Source organism: Microtus oregoni, unplaced genomic scaffold (genome assembly GCF_018167655.1).
Source record: "Microtus oregoni isolate MIOR12 unplaced genomic scaffold, Mior012 000006F_ref0000085, whole genome shotgun sequence".
In the NCBI taxonomy this organism is placed as follows: Eukaryota; Metazoa; Chordata; class Mammalia; order Rodentia; family Cricetidae; genus Microtus; species Microtus oregoni.
In genome coordinates, this window is record NW_024543065.1 from 46508990 (window position 1) to 46520429 (window position 11440).

Here is an 11440-nt window from a genome sequence, read left to right on the forward strand (position 1 = left end):
GTGGCTTCTTGAATGGGGATTGGGGGATACAATGGCCCGTGACTCATTCTTCTATTTAAACAAGTATCCAAGTGAACCTAAGAAAAGTATTTGATGTAGGGAACCATGACAAGAACTATTTTCTTTTTTTTTTTCATAAACTAAGCAGAAGGGGGAAAAACAACTTAAGAATTTCCCAGAATCATACTTTAGATATGTGTTCTCCTTTGAGAGAGGTTTCCTTTCTGTGACATCTTAGACTTGATTGAACTGCGCACACTTCAAAGATCTGAGCCAGAACAAAAGAGGGAAGATAGGTTGTCCTTCCACTGATGAGGAAGGTGCCTATATCAGGCACGTGGGGAGACCCAGAAGAATAAATGGCTGTGTGCAGCTGCCACATTCACTGGCCTGACATTTACCATGACCCAATCAATAAGGGTGTGCAATGTTGTGGATATTAAAAAACAAGGCTCCAGCAACCAGCAAAGAAATGAGCCAAGCAGGCTGGGCACTGGTGGCACATGGCTTTAATCCTAGCACTTGGGAGGCAGAGACAAGTGGATCTCAGTGAGTCTAAGGTCAGCCTGTTCTACCAAGCAAGTTCCAGGATAGCCAGGACTGCTACACAGAGAAACCTTGTTGGGGAGGGGGGGAAGCCAGCCATCATAAACCACCACCAAGGAAGACCAACTGCTGTAAGAGATAACGAATGCCCTTAACCCAAATCAAATGAGCAAACCCAGGAACTGCAGTTAGAATGGAAAGCTTTCTGTAACTGAACAGCTTGAATCTCAAATTTGTAAGCAGACAATTCAAACAAAAGCTTCTGAAGGCTGGATGGTGAAGTGAAAAAAAATATCAAATTCAAGAGCAAAGCTTTAAATATTCTTTCTAGGGAAGATGGAAAATTTCAAACAAAGTATTAAATATGGCATGGTAGTATATAGTCTCAGCACTTGGGCGGTAAAGGCAGGAGAATTAGAAGTCAAGGGACATCATGGCCTACAATACAGAAGACCTGACTTAAAACATAATAAGTTAATTCATGAGACACTGGAACATTCACAAGGAAAACAAACAAAAAGCTGGACATTTGGGGGCATTTCTGTAATCTCAGCAATCAGAATGTGGATGCAAAACAATCAGGAGTTTAAAGCCTGGACTATAGGACATCCTGACAACAAAAAGAAAGAACAACAACAAACCAGAATAAAACAAAATAGCTAAAATAATACTGTGTTGAGATCATGAAGGTCCTTCTGCTCAGAGAGAAGCACTAAGAGAACCAGGAATATCAATCACACAGGGGTGTCTCCTCAATAGCCGGATAAAAACCAAATATCTGTATTGCATCCTGAGAGCTGAAAGTGGAGGTTATTAATGATCTGGTGACTGTTTTGATACCTGATGGAGAAAGCCCTCACCCTAATTCCCCAGAATGATTATCCCAGACTCTAACCTCCCTAGATCATTACCCATCCTTAGGGAAGATGTTATGCGTATTTTTATGGTCTGCCGACCTCTATGATATCAGACAGAGACCACATTGGATTCTAGCCTTTTAGCTATAGAATACACCCTCACGGTCACATGTACTTTGTAAAAGAGTCTCTATGTAATTACACCTTAAGCTTTATTGTGCCCCTGGAACTGAACTGATTGGACTGACTTGTTTGGAAACCTTTTCCCAAACTGCACTGTGTTTTAAATAAGCTGACAACGAAGACGATGAACTTCATTAGTCTGTCTCCCCAAAGTCTGACCCAGGTTGACAAAGTCAGTCTGAATCAGGTTTTCATTCTCGTCCTCTATTGGATAACTGCAGGGAGCCCCTCAATATAGATTTGATTTGGAATTGAAATAACAAACAGAAATGAATATAGTAGAAACAAATCCAAAGAGGCTTATCTTTGACTACCAACCAAATGTAAAATGTACAAATCAATAATGTTGAAAAACAGATTTTTTTAAGTGCTTCCAATGCAGGTTGGAGTTGTTTTATTAATATGTTAGGGATTGAATCTAGGGCCTTGAACATGCTTGGCAATCACTCTAACACTGAAATACACACCAATGCTGAGCTTTGTGTTTTAATATATTAATATTATAGAATATATGTTTCTATCAATTTGATGTATTTTCACCAATTTGCATATTGGAAAATGCATATTGTATCGTTTCACCATATTGCAAAAATAGTCCACTGTATCAATGTTTGCAAACCCTTAATGCATTTCTTTTAAAAAGCAGCAAGTCATATAATAAACTCATATACTTCAAATATATTAAACATATTCTCAGAAGTACCATAGATGTCATAAAAAGTACACTAAGTGTAAACAGAAGAACTGTATGTTCCTAGCGTTGAATGATAAAAGTACAGAGAAAACAGACACATGATAAAAGACATTAACATGTAACAGGAAGACAGAGCTTCAACAAATGGAGACTGGAAGAGACTGAAAGGCTCGGAATGGTCAAATCAAAAGAGAAAGCAAAACAGTTACTAAATATGTGAAATACTGATCAAGCTGTTTTATAGAGAAGGAAATAATAATTAGAGTAACAAAAATAAGGCAAGAAAGATGGCCCAACAAACAGTGCACAGGCCATGCAAGTCTGGTGGCTTGAGGACACATTCCCCAGAATACATGTAAAAGCAGGAGAAAACTGACTCCATAAAATTGTACTGACTTCCACATACATGTATACCAACAATAAATAAAAATCAAATTAAAAAAATAAAATAACCAAAATAAATACTTTGAGCTATCAGACTGGCAAAATTAAAAGAGCTACCAATCTTCCATGGCTACTTATGGGAAACTGAATTGGTACTGGTCATCTCAGAAAATAACCTGGCAACATCTTTAAAAGCTAGGGGCCACCAGATGGATCAGCAGGTAAGAGCACTTCCTGCTCTACTAGGAGACCCAACTTAGGTTCCCAGCCCCCACATCTCATAACTACCTGTAACTCCAGCTCCAGAGGATCTGATATTATATTCTGGTCTCTTCTAGCACCTGGACTTACATGCATGTACCCATACAAACATACATACACATAATTAAAAATACAACTTCACAAAAAAGTTAATCACACACATCCTTTTCCAAGACCTTCCACTTGTAAAAGTTAATTCACTGGAAGTATAAACATTCAAGATTCTATTAGAACCCTACTTTGGGGTAGTGGGGGTGACAACCTAGGGACTATACACTATCCAACTTTCAGAATCTTACAGTAGAAAAAAAGAATGTGATATACTGAATTTTATTTTATGCAGAATCATTATTTACTACATATACTGCAAGAGAATAGGGAATACTGGACTAGTAGTACTAATATACTGAATTTTACAGATTGAACTTCTGATCTTCCTGCTTCTCCCTCCTGTGTGTTGGAATTACAGATATGCTCCACCACAACAGCTTTTTTTTTTCCTGGTGTCTTTTTGTTTTTTAGAAATCATGTAAATTAAATATATGCACCAAAAAATTCTTTTGATGGAACACAAACCTCAGTACATGCAGGATAACTCCTGGAGAAGGAGCCCATTTAAATGTAAGGAATATGGTAATGGCTATACAGATCTCCCTACCATCTTTGACTCAACAGAATGGCCAGTGACAGACACTAGAGTCATCCCAAGAGTAAAAACAAAAAAATCTCTTCATGAAGTATACTTTGACATTAGAGAAGTCATACTGGATAGCATTCATATAAATGTAAAAACATTTTTACAAAAGGCATGGCCATTTGGACCTGTGAGGGACCTCTCGGGAGTCAGATTTTCTAAGTGTGCTAAGTGTAGAAGAGTCTTTCCAGGAAAAGATCCCTTTCAGTACATTTCAACAGTCATACAGCAGAAAAATGCTCTAAGTGGACACACTGTTCTTCTCTAGCATCATGAACTATATACTGGGGAGGGACACTGAAGGAGGCAGTCATTGGTCATTGTGGAAACGGCTCTAGACAACACTCAGCTTCTTGAAGGCAACATCAGAGAACTCATACTGAGAGACCCATGTTGTGTAATCAATGAACATGAGCTTCTTGGTGTTCTTGCTTCTTGCTCTGGGTAATCAATGTAGGAGGATTCCTACTGGGAAGCTCTCTATAAGTAAAGTTGATTTTGTTATCTTCCAACTGAAGCTTTAATTTTCTTTTGAGACAAGGTTCCACATATCGCAAGCTAACATCAAACTCACTATGTAGCAGGGAAAGACTTCAAAGTGCTCACCCTCATGTCTCACCCTCCTGCCTCTACTTTCTGAGTGCTGGGATTAAAGATACACCTTTAAAGACACAGTTTTTATTTTAAACCAGAAAATTTGATAGACAAACTCATCAGACATGATCAGCGTGGAAGTAGAGTCAAAATTCCATTTTATTTGCCATTAGAGATTGTTGTAGGAGACCGCTTGTTTCTTTCCAGGTGTCCAGACTCAAAATAACCACTCAGAAACTACATTATTTAAACCACTGATTGGCCAATTATTTAAGTGTATTGTTAGATAACTCTTATATCTTTGGTTATTTTATATTTTACCATGAGGCTCATGGCCTACCAGCTGGCATCTCACGTCTTTCCCCTCTGGCGGCTCCATGGCGGCTCTTTGATTCTGCCTACTCTCTCTCTACATAGATAGATGATAGATAGATAGATAGATAGATAGATAGATAGATAGATAGATAGATAAGTAGGTAGATAGACAGACAGACAGACAGACAGATATGCAGGCAGGCAGGCAGGCAGGCAGACAGACTTGTTTTAGCCTGACTATATTCTGTTAAGCCATTTGCCGAAATCAGCTTCTTTATTAACCAATAAAAGCAACAGATATACAGAAGGACTTCCCGCACCAAGAGATAAATCATAAAGGTGGAGAAAAGCTAATGTGATTTGGGGTCCATGAACAAATACATTACCTAAATGCGTGAAGACTCCCACATGGCTTCCTTCAGTCACAGACAAGCAGCTTTTTCTACATGTCCCTTTGTTTTACATCAAAAAGAAACCTAATGGGACTAAGGGTCTGATCTGATGTCCACTGTTTGATAAAATAACTGCAATGGATAATCAACTTTCATGCAAATGCTGTAAATAACATAGCTTTCTTCATCATAGACTTTCAGAAAATCACCAACCCTGAAAATCCATACAGATATCATATATTCCTCAGCATATTCTTCAGAATCAATGTATGTGATTTTTAAAATATTTGAAAAGGGCTGGAGGTTACACTGTCAATTTCCCCTGTATATTCTATATGTTCTCATCGCAAACAAGTCAGACAGATTATAATAACTTATCAATGTGTTGTCAGTGTTATTGCACTATTTACTTAGGTGTGCAACTTCTTAGTCCTAAGAGACTACCAATATCTAATCAGAATTAAAGACATAACATTGCTTTATAGTGTTCATATGCCAAGAAAAGACATACCATTGCTTTATAATGTTCATATGCCATGAATAACGATAAGTTCAACCAAAAGCCCTTACAGAAAAATGGAGAATAAACACAGCATGAAATCATGGGGCTAAAGAGGTAGTTCAGTGGTCAAGTTCACTGGCTGCTATTCCAGAGGACCTGGGTTCAAGTGCTAGTCTCCACATGGTGGCCCACAATCTCCTGTAACTCGACTTCCAGGGGATCTGATACCATCTTCTACCTCCACAGGCACCAAGCGTGCATGTGGTGCACACTCATATAAGCAGGCCAAACACACATAAAGATAAATTGAAAAACTCAATAAATTTAATAAAAGAAGAAATCCTAAGTATTAGAAGACAAGAAAAGATTCCGGTAACAAAAGGACACTACTTTTAGAATTTTGTGCTTGACAAAAATAGCAATCATACATGACAATAAATATTTTCAGGCTGGTAAAATTTCAAAAACTATCTTCTTTCCTGGAGAAATTCCCCTAAGAGAACATAACAGCAATAACTCATAATGATATGTGAGCCATGGCCCAAAAGTCAATTAAAAGAGGTACTGTCCATAGACATTTTAGTCCTAAGGGGAAAAAATACGAGCACTCCAAAGACCTTAAGGGACAAAATGTGGTACATCGACACAGCAGCTAAAGAGTGAACTACCGATACAGTAACTAGCACAAACTTAAAAACATTGATGAATGAAAAATCCAGATGCAAGAAAAGAAAAAACTAATGGGGATAATCATGATAGTGGTTTCTTTCGTACTGTTCGGGTAGTACAGGGTGTTTGAAGGTGTACAGTTGCTACCTATGTGATAGACACATACACATTTCTATGTTTTAAACCCATTGAGGGGATTTGGGAGGATGATTCAGAAGATAACAGCGCTTGCTTCTCTTGAAGATGACCTGAGTCCATTTCCAACAGCCATGCTTAATGGTTCACAACCCAACTTCTCTGGCTTCCATGGGCTTCCAAATGTGTGAGGTGTATACAAACTCATACAGGCACACACACATACATATAAGTAAAAACAGATTTTCAGAAAATCCATTGAAGCTGGGTATTACGGTAGAGGCTTCTAGTGTCAGCACATGGGAGATCAGAAGACTAAGGAGTTCATGGTCATCTGAGTTACACAGTAATTTGAAGTCAACCTAGGCTACATGAAACACTCTCAAAAATTAATTTCATTGACCTGAAAAGATGAGGACTTTATATTTGTCACCATATATATATATATATGATATATATATATCACTATGTCATGTATATATATACATACACACACATATATATATATATATTAAAAACATCATGTTTTTCTTATTTTATATGTATTGGTGTTTTGCTTGAATGTATGTCTGCCTGGTGCCCCCAGAAGCCAGAAAAAGGAGTCAGATGACCTGAGACTGGAATTATGTAATTTGTGAGCCACCATGTGGATGTTACAAGTGGAACCCAGGTCCTCTGGAAGAGCAGGCACTGCTCTTAACCACTGGGCCATCTCTCAAGCCCCTATATATCCATTTAAAAAACTGTTACTTCTTATGTTTTATTGTTTGGTCGGATTTTAGTTTTTGTGAGACAGGGTTTCTCTCTGTAGCCTTTGCTGTCCTTTGACTGTTTAGGCTGGCCTTGAATTCATAGGCCTACTACTGCCTCCCAAGTGTTGGGATTAAAGACATGTACCACTACCACCTGGCTTAAAAACTGTTTATTATTTTGAGGTGAGGGCTTACTATGTATCACAGGCTAGCCTAAAACTCAAACTGACTTTGAATTTGTCAACCTTCTACCTTAGGACCCAAGTGCTAGTAGCATTATAAGAGTGCACTGCCATGCCAAGTCATTTTAAAACTAGATACCGGGGCTGAAGAGATGGCTGAGCAATTAGAAGCATTTATCTCTATCAGAGAGCTGGAATGCAGGCCCCACCATCCACACTAGGCTGTTCACAAATTCCTGCTCTAGGGCCTCCAAGGGCACCTGCACACACGTGTGCACATAAACACACAAACACATACACATAAAGTAACTCTTAAGGGGCTAGCTCAGTGTTTACCAGTGCATACTGTTCTTGCAAAGGACTGGGTTCACTCACTTTCCAGCACCCAAGGAAACTTTACAACTACCTACAATCTCCAGTTCCAGGGAATAAGTCTCTGGCCTCTGCAGGCACCTGTACTCATGTGCACATTCACATTCTCTCTCTCTCTCTCTCTCTCTCTCTCTCTCTCTCTCTCACACACACACACACACACACACACACACACACACACACACAAATTTTAAGATAACAAGATATTTAAAACTAAATGCCAATTAATGTGACACAGAGATTCATGCTTCAATTTGAAATAACCCCAAAGCAAAAGCAAACACAAACATGGACCTGCCACTTGCATGAGTGACATTCTGTAACTGTTGATAGCTGTATGAGTAACTGTAACTGTTGATAGCTGTATGAGTAACTGTAACTGTTGATAGCTGTATGAGTAACTGTAACTCTTGATAGCTGTATGAGTAACTGTAACTCTTGATAGCTGTATGAGTAACTGTAACTGTTGATAGCTAGCCCCCAGACTGACACCATCAGAGAATGTTTTATTGTATGAGTGAGATTCTGTAACTGTTGATAGCTAGCCCCCTCAGACTGACACCATCAGAGAATGTTTTATTGTATGAGTGAGATTCTGTAGCTGTTGATAGCTAGCCCCCTCAGACTGACACCATCAGAGAATGTTTTATTTATATGCTTAGAGAGTTAGATCACCAATATAGCTATAGCAGCAGTGTGATCTAGCAGTTCAGCAATCACTCCAAACACTCAATTTTCATCTTTTCCCTAGGCTGTGTTCATACTAATTATCCTTTTTTGTTAATGTATATGGGTATTTTACCCACTTGCATGCATGCCTCCCCATGAAGACCAAAAGAGGTTGTCTGATACCCTGGAACTGGAGTTACAAACAAGTATAAGCCACAGGTGGGTGTTGGGAATTGAACCCTGGTCCACTGAAAGAGCAGTAAGCACTCTTAACTAGCCCATATATTGGTCATTTTTAAATTAGCTCTCAATTACATTATAGCTGCCTGCAAAGATAGAATGTACTTTTTTGCATTCCTATGGCTGCTTTAACTCCATTACTACAACTATCTTAAAATAAGAGATAAACTTTAGTAAAAATTTATTCTTGTATTTTGGATGCCAGAAGTATAAAATCAGTATCACAGATTGAAATCAAGGAGCTGGCAGGACTATGCATCACACTGAGGCTTCAGCAGTACTATTCAGGAATAAATTCTATGCCTCTACCAGCTTCTGGTGGTTGTTCTAGTTTCTTGGTTTATAGGTACCTAACTCCAACCTTTGCCTCTGTGGTAACGACACCTTCTTTTGTGTATGTGTGTATTCAAATCTCTCTGCTTGCCTCTGGTAAAGACACATGACTACAATGGGTAATCCAGGATAATCTTCATATCACAACACATTTAATACATATACAAAGTCTCTGGTCCTTCTTGAGGATAACAGTCACAGGTTACAGGGATCAGGACCTGACATCTTTAGAGGTCATTTTCCAAATCTTTAATCAAAATGACAGGCTTCTCAATCTGTGCTCACTCATTTAACCCAATTGCCATCAAGATACCTTTCAGTGAGTGGCTCAGATCAGGGTAACCAAGAGGTCTGTGGGTTAATCACAGTGACGATGGAAACAGAACTCAGATGGCTACACTGAGGACTCACCCCTACTGCTGAACTGTCGGGCATCCTCATCCATGGATTGCTAATAGGGTACCTGGAAAAGGGATGAGTAAAATGGTCTCACACATGAACCCTAAAGATCTCCTCTCACTCACTAAGAATCCTTTGAAATGTCGTCTTCCTTCCTATTTGAAAGAAATACTCAGCCTTTCTTTCTCCTTACCTACCAAGGAAATCCATCTCTTCTTTCAAGCACTCCCAATAATCTTTCTGCCAAGATTCTTTTTTCCTGAGTGTTCCTTGGACATTGAGATTTTGCTCAAATCCAAATCTCTGCCCTCAGATTGGGCCTGTGAAAACTCACCTTGAGAGGATGCCCCTGGAACGGATGAGTTTCACTCAAGCTGACCTCTGTATTGACTGCTGCTACTTCACCCTCTTTTGGTGCAGCAGATCCTGCCACCGCCACCCTCCCATAGATGTCAAAACGCTAGCTATTGCCTTTCCCACAGCTAAGAAGTAGATGTGTCATCTATGGCCAGTGCAACCTAAGCATGTCTGTATAAGACGACTTCCCTATGGTGGGCATAATGATGTCCCTTTCCTCTTCTGAAGACTATATTAACCCATATAAGCATGTATGGACATTACCTCACATGGGCACACAGGAATTTACAGATGGAACTGTGTTAAGTATCTTGAGAAAGAGAAATTATCCTGAATTATTTGTGAGAGTCTAATGTCATTATAATGACTATTCTTGTTTGTCAACCTAATTACATCTGGAATTAACTAAAAACCAAAGTGGCTGAATACATCTGTGAGGGATTTTTTTCCTAACTAAATCATTTGAAGTGAGAAGGTCCACTTTTAATTGGGATCTTTTGAGGTCAGAAGATCCACCTTTAATCTGGCCCACCTTCTGCTAGCAACCTATACAAAGGACAGAGAAGGAAGCTCTTGATCTTTGCCCTCTCCCCCTCCACACACACACCATCCTTTGGATGGATAGATAGACAGAAAGACAGACTCATTCTATCCGTTCTGTTCCTCTAAAGAACTCTAATATAGTCATCAAAAGTTTTTGCTGGGGCTGTCAAGATGGTTCCCCGGTTCCCCTTACACACACACACACACACACACACACACACACACACTCATACACTTTCTGAACAAGTAATTTCCATGGACTTTTCTCCTTGAGTTTGAATCCAATCCAAATCATTCCTATGTGGGGGAGGAGCAGATTCCTTCCCTCCTCCCCTTACATTTTTAGGGAAAGGACAAAACAAAGCCCAAGATACCAAGTCCCTCCAAAGCTCCATTGCATTAATATTGGAAATATTATTGAATCTAGTAATGAAGGGAAGAAGCGACACTGGCTTCTAATTCTAGAATACAAGCATTTTCATCCATTTAAGTTTACTGAGGCACCTCAAAAGTTACCCTCAAATAGGACAAGAGGTCCTCTGCATATCCCAATAAATGGATCTCACATTTTATTTTTATGACTCTACTGTTAAAAATCCCTTTATTCCAATATTGTTTAAGTTATTGAAGTTTTTGTGCATACACATGTGAGTGTTAACTTATGACTCATTGGTCCTTACTATACCTCGTTTACTGTCACTGATTCTGAAATTTTCCCACTAGGATGGTACACAACTTTGATTCTAGCAGAGGAATTAAATTGAGGCTACAGAGTTTGAGGACAGTCTGGGATATATGAGACCCAGAATGAATGAATAAATGAAAAAAAGATATAAAGTCCATCACCATCAGAATAAACATAGCATGATCTCTGAGTTGATACTAATACATAAAAATTAATTGCAGTAAAAATTAAGAACAATGTATAGTGTACTTTGGTCATAAGAATAAGCAGCACAGGGGCTGGAGAGATGGCTCAGTGGTTAAGAGCACTGCCTGCTCTTCCAAAGGTCCTGAGTTCAATTCCCAGCAACGACATGGTAGCTCACAACCATCTGTAATGAGATCTGGTGCCCTCTTCTGGCCTGTACACTTAATAAATTATTTTTTTAAAAAAGAATAAGCAGCATAGCCAGGTGGTGGTGGCACATGCCTTTAATCTCAGCACTTGGGAGGCAGAGACAGGCAGATCTCTGTGAGTTCGAGGCCAGCCTGGCCTACAGAGCAAGTTCCAGAACAGGCTCCAAAGCTATAAAAAAAACAAAAAAAAGAAAGAAAGAAAAAAGAAAAAAAAGCCTGTCTCAAAAAAAAAAAAAAAGGACAAGCAACATAACCACAAATGAACACAGTGTTGTTGAGTCCCTATT